Genomic DNA, 12,689 nt, shown 5'->3' on the forward strand with positions numbered 1-12,689 from the left:
CGACATATCCTCGAGTTTCGTTTCGTCCACGTTGTGCTTTATGAACAGTACATCTCTGCAACTTCAGCCTCTATTTTCTTTCATTTGTAGTTAACAACTTTGTGCTTTCACTAGGTAGAGTTGACTTTTCATACCTCACCTTTGCCTCCCAATACTTTGCACACACCTTGCTGCCTTCCTTGTTTCATCTATTCTTTTACTCCGGTTTTCGCTCTTTGTGCAGTCATTCGTGCTATTTAATCCTGGTCACATTCACAAGTATTCTCAAACTCTCAACTAAACCTTTCTGCTCTTGAATCATTCTGCTGTGGTCTATCGTCTGCATCCAACAAATCTTTAAAATGCTCACTCCAGGAACTCAGCGACGCATTCATTTCAGGTAGCATCTCGATTTGTATTTTATTAACCTCTGTAGGCATTTATTTCTCAGTAGATCCATTTCTCACGCTCCCTAAAGCTTCCGCTTACGTTCTCCCTGTAATTTTCATAACTTCCTCTTTTTTTTATTTCTTTCCTTCTTACTTGATTACCCTGACTGACCTCCTGCATACCAGTACATGATCTCTGCTGTTCAATCGCTCCCGATTTTTGTTTTTTTCACTATCTTGTATCGTATCCTTCTACATTCTTTAATCTTCATCTACTGCTTCCACATCTATATTTTTAACCGATCCCATTTATCAATAATTTTCGGTGTATATGTCATCCTTACTTCCTTTTTATCGAACTCACTTGACCAGTTATATTTCCTGCCTCATTTCACCTCCCCCCTCCCATCTCTCTCTCTCTCTCTCTCTCTCTCTCTCTCTCTCTCTCTCTCTCTCTCTCTCTCTCTCTCTCTCTCTCTCTCCTAGCTGCAACCTCTTTATTAATTTTACCGTACCTTAGCTCATTTTATCTTACTTCCATCTGAGTTTCCACTCTCTCCAGTGCTGAATGACCTCACAGATCCCAACTCTTGGCCTTTGGCCTAAGTCCTGTATTCTCTCTCTCTCTCTCTCTCTCTCTCATCATATATATATATATATATATATATATATATAAGTATATATATATATAAAAAAAAGGTACCTCTCTCTTTGTATATCAAATCTGTACTATATGTCATATGCTATTTTGGCCTTGTTTACCTGCTTATGCAGCAATTGGATGGACTGAGTAATTGTTTCTTGGGTGTTTGAAAGGCGTAGACCTTTGAGAGGTGTAGCAAGCACTTGGAGTATCAAGGAAACTCGGGAAATGGGTAAAAGAATTGTGCATTAGCATGAGTGTGGCAGGAACAAAGGCTGTATCTTCGAGTCAAGACAATATGTATTTCATTCTTTTTAACTTATATTACAGCTATCTGGTCATGCAGAAACACAAATTTATTGCCTGAAAATATAAAAGACCGCGTAAGAATGAAGTGCCTGCAATACAAAAATGATTTTAAATTAATTTTTGATAATGCTAAGCTAGCAAAAACTTTTGGGATTTTTTTTGGAAGAATTTAGTTCATTATAGTACTGTTATTTATATTTAGTATAACCAAGTCATGCTAATTTCATTGTGAAGAGCTATTGGAAATATTGTATGTAGATTATAAAATAATAAACAAAGAAAGCTGTAACAGTATGCGTGGACAAGACTGGAAAATGGCTGGTCTTGAGTGGCTGTAGAGTACCTGATGCAGGAAAGCTATCTTGATCGTGCTGTTCTTGTTTCTGAGCATGACTTCCCAAGAAGAATGCGGTTCAGTATATTTGCATTCATCTGAAAATGGCTACGATATCCATATGGTGCCTGTACTTCGTCGAAGCAGTGTAAATCCACGGGCCCTGCAGGGAGTTAGTGACGTGAGGTGCAGTGTAGGCATTACTTAGGGTCTTTGCAACCTCGTTTATTTTCTTGTTTACTTTACATCTGTTCCTATTGTCTTTCTTCCATCAGACTTTCCACCCTTTCTTAACAATTGTTTCATAGTGCGACTGCTTTGAGGTTCTCCTCCTGTTACACCTCTTAAGTCTTCCGTCAGTTTCCGGTTCTGACTAAGAGATACCTTCATTGAGAGAGATGATGTTCACTGCGCAGGGCGGAAGCTCTTTGTGCAATTATAGAAATTCACTAACAGTGACCGTATGAAATTGAATACTGTACGAAGAAAATTTAAAGCTTCTTGCAGGCGATATGTAAATTTAATGTTACAGGGCCAATTTGGTAATGCTTTTTTATTAGGGCAGGTAAGTGAATATAAAATTATATTCGCGGTATTTAGCCGAGTAATGTAGTTATTTTTCTTGATCTCCAATTGAAGTGGTATATATATATATATATAATATATATATATATATTAATATTATATCTATATATATATATGTGTGTGTGTGTGGTAAGCTGTTTTTACCAAGAGTGATGGCTTCATAAATTACATTCACTGCAAGTCATTCTTCAGTGCTGAACCTTGGATGAGCTTCCTCTGAAGACTTTTCGTTTACATTGCTTCATTCATGCCTTATATCCAGCGCTTTCCAGGTCTTGCTCTTCTCCCTCCTAACACATCGAAATCTTACTTTTTCAGCCACCCATAGTTTTGGCATGAACGAATCATCTCTAAACAATGGATCCAGTTGCTCACTTACTCAAACTGGTTTACCACCGCTATGCACCTTCTCATTTCTCACCTTTTCAGTTTTGCTTATGCCGCCCAAACTTTGGAAACAGTTCCTCACAAGAGCTGCAACTTGTTTTATTTGATTTCTACATCCAGCATTCGCTTTCCTGTCGCAGCTCCCCTAAACGCTCTGATTCTCCTTCAGGACTTCAGCGCACAGGCTTCTACTTTCCTTGTCTCCTCTGCTAACTAGCCATTATCCCTTATCATTGCTTCGGAATATCTGTATGAGTTAACACTACCATTCTTCCGCCATCCATCCGAACTCGTCCATCATCTTGGATTCCATTGGCCTCATAACCTTATTCTTACTCAGATTTATTCGCAACGTCATCAATTATTCCATTATCTATTTGCTACTTATTTTCTTATACCGCAACTGTGCTCCTTTCTCTGATGTTTTTACTCTTACTTCTAATATCTCTTCATTCTTGATATTAAACGGCAGTGGAAAAATAGCACACACTTGTCTCAGCCCAATTTGTACAAAAAAAAAAAAAAAAAAAAACTAATAATCTATCACATGCGTCATTTTCATTATAACTTCAATTGTTTTCAACAACACTCTTTACCATTCAACCTCAGCACCCTCCCATTGCCTTTTTATCTTCTGTTGCAAGCTTTTTATGTGCTTTTACCATTCAGTTTAAAAATTCTTACGGTACTTAGTTGTTTCATTAGGAACACTCGATTGTCACATCCCTATGCCTGAGCTCATATTGTTGTATCCCATATCAATTTATCTGTCGTCTGTCTTCACTTTCTCGATCACAATCCTACTTATACCTTCCTTGATATGTGAAGTAACTTTATACTCTATAATTCGAATCTTTTCTGCCACCGTAAACCTTTTATACAAGTGAGCAAATATTCCTCTACCCGATCCCTGCTACCTCTCCCTCATCCAGGAATACCTGGTCAGACACTCAGTCACACTTTCACCACTACTGCAGCCATACTTTTACCACTGTACCGTAACCATACTCTCACAGTATACTGCATCCATACTTTTACCACTGTACTGCACCCATACTTTCACTACTGTACTGTACCCATATTTTCACCACTATACTGCACTCATACTTTTACCACTGTACTGAAACCATACTTTTACCACTGTACTGGCAATTAAAAGAATGGGAATAGACACCACAAGTTGATGTGACTCTGGTACAGTACAGTAGTAAAATTATGGTTTCAGCAGTGGGGAAAGTATGGGTGCAGTATAGTGGTAAAAGTATGGTTTCAGTAGTGGGGAAAGTATGGGTACAGTACAATGGTAAAAGTATGGTTTCAGCATAGTTGGGAAAGTATGAGTGCAGTATAGTGGGAAAATATGGGTACAGTACAGTGGTAAAAGTATGGTTTCAGTTGTGGGGAAAGTCCATATTTTCCCCACTACTGAAATCATACTTTTACCACTGCACTGTACCCATATTTTCACCAATAGACTTTACCCACTACTGAAACCATACTTTTACCACTGTACTGTTCCCTATTTTCACCATTATACTGCACGCATACTTTCCCCCACTGCAGTGAAACCATACTTTTACCACTGTACTGTACCCATAGTTTCTCCACTACTGAAACCATACTTTTACCACTATACTGTACCCTTACTTTCCCCACTGCTGAAACCTACTTTTACTACTGTCACATCAATTTGGGGTCTGTTTCCCTTCTTTTAATTGCCCTCCCACGCCCTTAGCATCGTTTCCACAGGCATTCTCAATCTCACTAACCGTTTCTATACCTTCTATAAACAGCAGCCTTTCATGTTCCCCCATTCAACAAATGTTCAATATTCACTCCATCTATCCAGGAATTCATTCATTTAGCGCTGCAGCTCTCCTTTTATTTCCTTGCGGAACAACTTATAAAACACTTGCTTACCTTCTCCCCCCTTTTGTTGTTTTATGTAAACGCTCCTCTTATCTTACAGTTGTACCTCGGTCTCATTTTTTGCTTAACTGAGCCTTTCATTGTCTCGTCTTTTGGACACTGTGTGTGTGTGTGTGTGTGTGTGTGTGTGTGTGTGTGTGTGTGTGCGGGCGTTCGTTTTTCTTGCACTAATTGCATAAGAAACTACACATTGATCGACGTGAACTCTTAACAAAACTAAATTAGCAATGTTACTGTTAAATAATCTTGTTACCTTTACTATTGTCTTGATATATATAGATTACCATCAGCATTTAAGTATTTGATCATCATTGCCCTGAAGAGTGCTGTAGTACTATGTATCATCAACGTTTCCTGAATATTTGCATGACAAAGCTCCAGGTTTCTTATTTGATTGAAGTGGATGTCGGTGGGACAGTCGGTGAAACTGTCTCCGCCTCCACATGGAAATAGACCTATAAGAATTAAAGTTTTAGGGAGATAGTGAATGAATGATTGTGGGAGGTAATAGAAAATAAAGATATATTGCATGAATAGTGGAACATATTAGGGAAGTTCATGGACACATTGGATGGTCGTATCGATCAGAATCGAATGGATTCCAACACGCCAATATGGCAGAGATCACGTTGTTTAAATTATATTTACGTATATCCCGTTAATGATGCAGTCTTTGTCTTTCACTCCTCAATTGCAGAATGTAACTTTAGATCTTGATCACAATATTTAGTCGCAGATTTTCCACACAACGTTGTTGCATATGACTTAAACAGTACTACACTACTTGAATACGCAGTAATTATGTTACCCTCAGAAACTAAACATTTTGTAAGCCAACACGACTCATTTACTTTTGATAGATGAACTAAAGTATATTCACAAGAATTTATGAATTAATCATCGTACTGCAATCCCTGTGAAATGCAATCCTTGTTGATTTTTTCTTCCCTAATAGCATTGCTTGTTTGAGGTATATCTCTCGTATATGTTCAATATATGTACGTTTCAAAAGCTTAGCACAAAGAAATGTAAACGAGCGTTTACATTAGTTATGCTTGCAAGTGTATTTAGGGTATACAGCCTGCAAAAGAGCAGTATTCTAAAGGGAATTTACAGTTTATTCACTGACATATGTTATGCTCACTCATTTTTAAATTCACGTAATACACATTTACTCACATTAAAATATTTTGCTTGTGTGTGTGTGTGTGTGTGTGTGTGTGTGTGTAAAGACAAAATAACCAAGGAAGCAAATTCTTTCTATTTTACAGGTGAAAAGTTGCGTTATTTTTATAGTTGACAGGCTAGAATAATCTGGAGTGGGACTCTTCTCTAATTCTGTTTTAAGGTAGGCTAAATGAATCTCTCTCTCTCTCTCTCTCTCTCTCTCTCTCTCTCTCTCTCTCCACAAAAGCTCTTAATGTGAAGAGTCTGTCAGGTTTAGATTGGATCTAGTCGCTGCCATTCGACCATTGTTTTGCTTCCTCCGTTATGTAATCCATACCAGATTTTAAGGTAACGCATACTTAGTAGTGTTCAGACATTGCCATCACCACGACTGTTATTACAAGGTGAATTTATTCCATATTCTTTAATTATCTACAAAGCAGAAGCATTTACTAAGCGATAACATGTGTATCTCATTTTAAGTGCAGTTATACAACGCTTCGCACTCCGCCACTCAGGAGTGAACGAAATGTTTAGAGAAAGTTGCGCCGCCTCTGCTTCCCCTTATCAAGCTTGTATAACACGCTGCTGGCCTAAGGCATTTTTGGTAGCGTCATTAATTATTGTGTTGATACAAATATCGTTTTACATGAGAAAATACCACGAAAGTGACGCTATACTTGAATGTACAAATGTTCTTAGTTCATTTAACATGAGGTCAACAGATCGAGTGGTGTTCTCGTGTGCGATTGCCTTATCTGGCTGATAATTTCCTAAAGCGTGCTTGGCTTGCATATCATTAGCCATTAGCCATTAGCCTTCTCATCCTCCCGGGCGGCCGTCACTTATGCAAGGGTAGCTTTGTATTTATGAATCCGTATTGCAGTTGCGATAAATGTAGTAGAAAGGGGTTCGATTTCTATTTTAAATATTTTAGTTTAATGTCGTCATTTCAGTTTTGTTGCGGTTGCGTATGTAGCTGTTCTTTTGATATTTATTCCAATAGAATAACCCTTTCATGAATGTAATTTCATGGTGCACACGAGAGCGAATGAGCATCGGCGGCGTTACGTGTGCAGTCACTGATTTACCCTGAAGTGCACTTACACAAGGCCTGCAGTGAGTGCACTCGTAGTCGTACATCCTGACTTGATATACTGAACAAGCGTTTTTACCTTGATATTTCATTTCATTGAATAACCAGCGTTGAAGGGGCTCTCAAGTAAACCGGATGTAGTTATGTTGATGGAAAATGCCTTGCAAGACTTCGGACTGACATCAACTTTCAGGAGATGCGTCAATGTTTTCATTACACTGGAGAACTAGTATTTGTTAGAGAATAGCACTGAAAAACGTTCAGTCAGCGCCAACAAGCACGCATATTCCTCTACCTAAGATAATGGTATCGATTGCATTTCTGTTTTGTGTTTGACAAGTATTTTGTAACTTCTACCTTTCATAACTGCCAACATAACTGGCGTGGTTTTAACTAAACAAACGCCGATTAATGATTAATAGTAAAAAGACCTGCAAACATAATTCTAAGGAAAGGTAGCAGAGGTGCCAGGGTCGTTGTCGGGCGAAAGTAAGACTTCCCGGGAAGGAGAAAGATGGAGGGTCCATTGCTTTGATATTGCTCTTATACAAGACCCGGTGGCAGGCGTGGCTCCTTAGCGCTGGCCATGAATTATAAGAAACTACATCAGTACAACTAAAACCTTGTGAAATATCCTTGCGGTGTTCGAAAACGTTAAGGTTCCTTGAGTATTATTAGTTACAAGAAATCCTTTTTCATAAGGCAGCAGGTTTTGGGAGGACGCGTGGCGCGGGTTACTTAACTTCGGTGGCTGGGTTATGTAGCCAGAGAACCCTCACCTCCTCCACCCTGCCGTCCATCCCCGTCCCCGTCCCAGTCCCAAGCCGAGCCCTGGCTGCGCCGACAGCCCGACCCGACACCAACACTCCCTCACTGTTCTGTTTGTGAAGCCAGAGTGCGGTGGTGAACTGTGCAAAAATATTCGTTCATCTTAGTCAATTGTGGACATTCGTTAATGCGCGGTTGTGTTTTTATGTATTCATTGGACTTTGAAATAGGATACATTGCCAAAATAATGCTCGAATGGTTTCAATCTGTGAGAAGTAATTCCTTAGAGCAGCTAACTGAAAGAAAAGAATTTGCTTATATGCAAGATTATTTTTATGAATTGAAACGGTTTCGGTTTGAAGTATGTGAAAATCATATGTTTTCTGTGCAATAATGATTTTTTTTAGTATTCGAAAATATCTATTGCATATTCGCTGAAAAGAATCATTTATAGATATCTAGTTCTACAATTGTTTTCATACATGTACGCACATAAATTGATGTGCACTCTTAGCCAATATATAAATCTCGATGTTATATGAATGAATTTATAAGTACTCTCACTATATATATATATATATATATATATATATATATATATATATATATAGATATATATATATATATATATATATATATATATATTATATGTGTGTGTGTTGTAATGCATATCATACTAGTTTTGTTTGAGAAAATATGTAAATTAGCGACTCGTATTTTTATATGTGTAGATGGTGCACATGTTCTAGTATGTATAGGTTTTCTCTAAGTGCTTTGTGGGAATTAATTTATATAGAAATGAAATAATGCTATACATACGCTAACAAAAGGTGTAAATAAACTCCCACACTTACGATGGCCAACTGAAATAAAATGCGAACTGTATGCACAAAGGGACGAGTACTCTTCGTTATAATACACATTGCATAACCTGCGTTGTGAAAGCGTGATGTAACGGAACATTATATAAATGTGAAAATATCTAATTGAAAAAGGGAGGGATTAGTTTGTGCTTCTTTATTAAGTAATGGCAAGATCTTCAGTAGTGATATCTGTACATGAACATTTACAGTTAACATTATGTTTAGTTTTTCGTTTTGCAGAGATAGTAAAAATCGATGACACCTCCACAAGACTCCAGCGGCTTGTTATGCTATTATCTATCGCTCTCTTTCGTTTATAGCCCTGGAATTGAATCAAGGCGAGATCTGTGGAATTTCTTAGGTTTTCATGATACGAGTGTTGCTTACAGTTGGTGCAAGTTGTTCGTGATGGCCTAAGCCTACTTTCTATCTCCGCCAAGTTGGTCGAGTTTTCGCTGGCTTTGGTTTTTTCGTATGTTAGCCGGATTACGCTAAAAGTTGTCTGGGTTATTTATGAAAATTCGTCTGGAGGATTGCTCATCCTTATTTTAAATGTTCCATGCTTTAGAAATCGACATCTTACGCAACGGTGTACGGCAGACTTTTGTGTCAAATTTGATATTAACCTCCGAGCGGAGGTTGTTTCTTTTCGTTTAAAGCCCGACAGTTTTTGGTCTTTAAAAATAACTGGCCGGTGGTGTTTTACTGTAGCGTAGATATGAGCACTGTTTTTCTACTTCCTTTGCGTCCTGCTCCTTATGGGCGTCAGATTAGTAAATTTAAATCCTCACTTCTTGACGTTTTGGATTATTATTCCCTTAACGCTTCCCTAACAGTGGTTTGTCCAAGTATGCATCACCTAATTTTCTCTTAAGTGGTTTGGTTTATTTATTTCAAGAGTTACAGCTGTATGTTACAGTGTTCTCGTCTACAGTACCTGGAGACTGAACGTCCGGGTCAACCGTTAGAAAACTTTCCAAATTTACCGAGGTGAAAAAATCTGGAAGGCTGTGAAAAGTAACTTTTTCACGTTCTGCATTTTTATAATGAGAAATTCGGCCGACTTTTTTTTAATACCATGATGCTGTTGCTGAATTTGTTTTAATTTGACATCAGAATACAGCTGTTAAATTAACATTCGTAATTCGGATAATTTGTTGAATGCTGTGCTTAGTATATCCAGTCATTAGTATATTCAGTTCAAAACATTACAAAACAGAGAGGTCAACTCCCGTCAAAACCTCACGTGATGACGCTCAACCACTCTTTCCTTGCACGGTATCAGATGAACCGTTTTCTCTCATCACGTGATGCTCTCACACGTGAGGAAGTTCGACCATCCCATTAACTCTCCTCACCCTGCTTCCCTCCAACCCCCCAACCTCCAGCCATCGCTCTCTTATTCACTAGTGAACCCCGGTCCCTCACCTCGGGAACCCCCTCTCCCCAGCCCCATGTTTCCTCGCCCCCCACCCCTTTCCCCCATCGCTGTGTGGCTGTTGTGCAACGCGACCACCCTTCCACCCGTATCGAGGCCTGGTGGCTGATCGCCTACCCGCCTTCCGCTCCCTCTTACCTCCCTCCCCCCTCCTCTTTATTTTCGTGTGTGTGTCCCCCTGTTCAGTAGTTCTGCCTTCAGTCATAAAAAAAATAACAATAGTACACTTGTCTGCTAGTGAATCAGTTTCAAGGACGATGGTACGAGTGAAATGTTTGTAGCATATAAAGAGCAAATCGTATGATTGCTCAGTCTGAAAGTTTCGAAATAATTTTGTTTGTGTTACTCGTCAGTTGTGTGACGAGTAAATTGCATGACAAAACCAAGTGGAATGCTCTCTGTTTTGCAATGACGCACAGGAAGCTTCATTTTTTGAAGTACAGTCTGCGTTGATGATTAGTGACTTTAAAAGGCATGATGGGAGTAAAGAAAATTTCATAAGGATCCATGTCTCATGTCAAACCTATTTTTAAATATCTTTGTGTATACACACAACATGCTGTGAAAGAACAATGAAAAATTTGTAAGTAAAAGTAGTCTTCATAAAAAAATCGTTTTTCTCAGGGATCTCACTAGTTTTTTGGTAATAATTATATTTGTAAGTGTGACAAAAGCCGACACACACACACACACACACACACACATATATATTATATATATATATATATATATATGTGTGTGTGTGTGTGTGTGTGTGTGCGCGCGTTAGCGTGAACTTAATCTTATTTGTTAATGACAGCGTTTATTGTTTTCTCTAAAGCGTGAATGTTGATTAAATTTTGAGCTATTGGGTCAAAAGCAAATCCATATTTCAATCAAGTTATTGTACTCTTTGCTTGTGAAGATATTCGCTTTCTGTTAGGGAGCTTGTTTATTGTCCAGCCACGAACTGCAAAATCAGGAGGAGAATGGAACACTTATTTTGATTGCCTTCATCTGATACATATAAACCTATTGATATATTTTTTAAAAGTTACCCAGGTATTTAGTTGATCACTCGCTGTAAAAATTTTCTGGCATGTCCACTCTCGACTAATCATTGTGTTTTAGTTTAGTATAAACTCTAGCGCTTTGTGCAGTTCCCGTAAATATAAATTTAATAACATTTTGAGGTGCAGACATAAAGCAACTGTCTTGATCATTAAATTTGCCGAAAATTTTTATAAAGTAGCTAATGTTTTCACTGCTTTGATATTCTGTCCACAAGATATTTTTTGTAGTACAATATTTCTACGTCTCAAGGATGTATACAAACAAAATGGATTTTTTGGAAGATAGCATATATACGTTTAAAGGAATTTATAATGAACACTAGATTTATATTGTGGTACTGGATGAAGAAGCCGCAATGCTTGGGCTGCGAGTATTTATAGTAAAGTGTTAGAGGAAGTATGCGTGGGATAAAAGTACATGGAAATAGGGGACCGATTATGTTTTGTAGTAGAGGATACGGCTAAAGTTGACCGTGACCACCACAGCACAATCCTTGCAGTCACTAGCAGCAGGTTGAGTTTTTATTTCGTTGAAATGTACAATATTCAGCACCGGAGAAAACTTTTTATTTTATTTATTTATTTATTTATTTATTTTGCTAGGAATCGATTGGTTACCCAGCAACGGGACCTATAGCTTATTGTGAAATCCGAACTACATTACGTATGACCGGAAATTAATTTCTAATCACCATAAATAAATTCCTCTGGTTCCTCAGTGGCAGCAGCGGGGAGCGAACTCGTATTCAATATGGGTATCACGAGATTTATATATACTAATGCAGAGTTTTGGAATATATGGATGGCATGGAGAAGGGAAAGTGTCCAAACACAGGTTAATGTACCAAAAATGGCTTTCATTCTCCTTGCTATAAATTTTTGCGGTATTCTTATAGAAGCGTTACTGTTTTGGTGATATTGAGTTTGAGAAAGGTTAGAGAAGAGCACATAGGTTAGCTGATTTGTTTTTTCCCCCTCCTCTTTTTTTTTTTTTTTATTTACTTATAAGCATTCTTATTTGCGGAAACGTGGTTTCACGCTTGTCTCTTAAAAATGATAAATACCCATCATCGCTACTGGTAAACTCAGAGTTTTAAGCAAGGAGTGATTTCTGCGTTGCTAAGGAAACCCCAGCAATACGGTGCCCTCGACATCTTGAGAGCAGCGGCTAAAGTACCTACTTATTAGCAGCCAGAGGGGTTGTTTAAACATTTTTTTTTTTCTTTTTATACCAGTCTAAATGCGGCTCTATTCATCGTAGGGTTCGTGGGAGAGGGCAGTCTTTTTAACCTCTGTTGGAGGTAACTATTACGACTTTATTCCTTTACCTGTTGACGAATAGTATTTAGAAAATATCAAATTCCATAAAACTATTCTCTCTCTCTCCTCTCTCCTCTCTCTCTCTCTCTCTTCTCTCTCTCTCTCTCTCGAAAGTAAAAGTAAACAGAAAAACTAATATTAGTGTCTAATTTATAGTTTTCAAGGTTGCTGAGATGAATAGCAACACTCCCGATGTCCTTTAATTCTGCGTTCAGCTGCAATAGAATGTGGTGGGGGGGGGGGGGGGGGGGGGGTTGAGAAGGGGGTGACATGTAACAATAACTAAAAAAACTACGTACAGATATTAGTGTCTAATCCATAGTTTTTGAGGTTGCGGAGATAAAAGTGACATTCATGATGCCCTATAGTGGTGAAATATAAAAAATCAAAAACGCTGGACAACGTAATTAAAGTAACTATCTTTACAGAG

At 38.2% G+C, this 12,689-nt stretch overlaps 1 protein-coding gene across 12 annotated transcripts in view; it reads left to right on the top strand.

The window, feature by feature from the left end:
* The window catches only part of LOC135216011 (5-phosphohydroxy-L-lysine phospho-lyase-like), a 117,283-nt gene that overhangs the window by 27,074 nt on the left and 77,520 nt on the right, over positions 1-12,689 (top strand). The window contains exon 1 of one of the 12 annotated variants that reach the window (XM_064250935.1): positions 7,687-7,947. The exons of the other annotated variants lie outside the window; for them this stretch is intronic. The gene's annotated coding sequence lies outside the window, so the exon portion shown is untranslated. Of the gene's footprint in view, positions 1-7,686; positions 7,948-12,689 lie in introns of those variants that run through there. 12 annotated transcript variants of the gene reach the window in all.

The sequence above is a fragment of the Macrobrachium nipponense genome, chromosome 6 (assembly GCF_015104395.2).
Source record: "Macrobrachium nipponense isolate FS-2020 chromosome 6, ASM1510439v2, whole genome shotgun sequence".
Taxonomy (NCBI): Eukaryota; Metazoa; Arthropoda; class Malacostraca; order Decapoda; family Palaemonidae; genus Macrobrachium; species Macrobrachium nipponense.